This window comes from Theropithecus gelada, chromosome 7b (assembly GCF_003255815.1).
Source record: "Theropithecus gelada isolate Dixy chromosome 7b, Tgel_1.0, whole genome shotgun sequence".
NCBI lineage: Eukaryota > Metazoa > Chordata > Mammalia > Primates > Cercopithecidae > Theropithecus > Theropithecus gelada.
The window spans coordinates 74,308,366-74,310,445 of NC_037675.1; positions in this window are offsets into that span (position 1 = coordinate 74,308,366).

Sequence of the window (2,080 nt, forward strand, 5' to 3'; positions counted from 1 at the left end):
CTCGGCGCAGTGCAACCTCCACCTCCCGGGTTCAAGTGATTCTCCTGCCTCAGCCTCCCAAATAGCTGGGATTACAGGCATGTGCCACCACACCTGGCTAATTTTGTATTTTTAGTAGATATGGGGTTTCTCCATGTTGGTCAGGCTGGTCTCAAACTCCCGACCTCAGGTGATCCACCCACCTCGGCCTCCCAAAGTGCTGGGATTACAGATGTGAGCCACCATGCCCTGCCTTTTTATTTTTATTTATCTGTCCCCCTCCTCATTGGAATGTAGGCTCTTTGAAAGGAAAGAATTTGTCTGTCTTATTCAAAATTGTGTCCACACATGGAATGTTGGAGCCCAGGAAGACTGAGGAAGGCTTCCTCATGTGTGAAGGGTACAGGGTTTCCCAGCACAGGTTTACAGAACCTGAGTGGGGAAGGAGGACATCTGTATTGGGTAGGGGGTGGGGGCAGAGAGAGGAGATGGTTACGTACAAGGGGATTGATCAAACAAGTAAATAAAAATAATGAGAATGTCACTGCTGGAGAAGGAAGCTACAAATAAAGAAAGGGAGAAAATTAGAATCAGCCCTATAGTGATGGATTAGAATTGGAGATATTGGTGCAAACTCATGGTTTTCAAGATAGGTGGGTAGATTGATAGATGTACAAATAAATATAGATGTAACTGTGTGTGTGGGAGTGTGTGGGTATGTGTTCCCAACCGTAACCATGGAGAGGGCCTTGGAACAGGGATATCCTAATAGCAATAAGCATACTTAGCACTCAGGTCTTGGTTTCTAAATACCAATTTCCATGAAATGGAGATTAAAGTCAATTGAATTAAATTGAATGCAAGATTAGGTGACAGTGGTGTATCAATGTCAATTTTTCAATTTTGATGGTTATGCTTTGGATACATAGAAGGCCCACGTCTGTAAGAAATACAAACTAAAAGTATTCCAGATTGATGATGCATCAAGTCAGTGGTTGCCCTCAGAAAAAGAAAAACAAAAATTCTGTAGTTGGAAGTTTTCTATCAGTTTGTGATTGTTTTCAAAAACAATTTTCTTTATTTAAAAAAAAGCACTTACATCCCCAGCACCTAGAACAGACCTGACATTCCAAGCCCTCAGTAAATATTTGTTGAATTAATAACTGAAGGATAAAAACAGTTACAACAAACACATGCTTAGAAAAAAACACATCCTGGGCCGGGCGCAGTGGCTCAAGCCTGTAATCCCAGCACTTTGGGAGGCCGAGACGGGCGGATTACGAGGTCAGGAGATCGAGACCATCCTGGCTAACACGGTGAAACCCCGTCTCTACTAAAAAATACAAAAAACTAGCCGGGCGAGGTGGCGGGCGCCTGTAGTCCCAGCTACTCGGGAGGCTGAGGCAGGAGAATGGCATAAACCCGGGAGGCGGAGCTTGCAGTGAGCTGAGATCCGGCCACTGCACTCCAGCCTGGGCGACACAGTGAGACTCCGTCTCAAAAAAAAAAAAAGAAAAGAAAAAACACATCCAAATATTAACAGTGGTTTTTTTGGAGGGATGGATTTATCACAGGTAATTTGGGTATTTTTTTCACTTTGTGCTTTTCTGCTCCTCAAGTTTTCTTAGATTATTATGCATTATTAACTGTTATATTGGTCAGGCTGCTAACCAGCTAAGACTAATATTTTAGAGGCAAAATCTTGTCAGCGAGTTTATGGGTTCCAACATTTTATGTATTAAGTTATTGGGACCAGATCCTTGGAAATTACTTATCTACCCAAGTACACAGAATACGAATATGATCAGTTAATTATTGAGACATGTAACTTCCTGATGTCTAGAATATTCTTGCCCATTACCCAGGGCTCCCTCTTTTCCAAAATCACGATAATGGAGTCAGTCATCAGCAGTTTGGTGAACATGTAATCATACAAAGAGGTGTAGAGAATTTTGTTGGGTATTTCATTAGGTTAGCAAAGGAACTAGAGGCCGGGTCCTGTAATTCCAGCACTTTGGGAGGCTAAGGTGGGTGGATCACCTGAGGTCAGGAGTTCAAGACCAGACTGACTAACATGGTGAAACCTCATCTCTACTAAAAA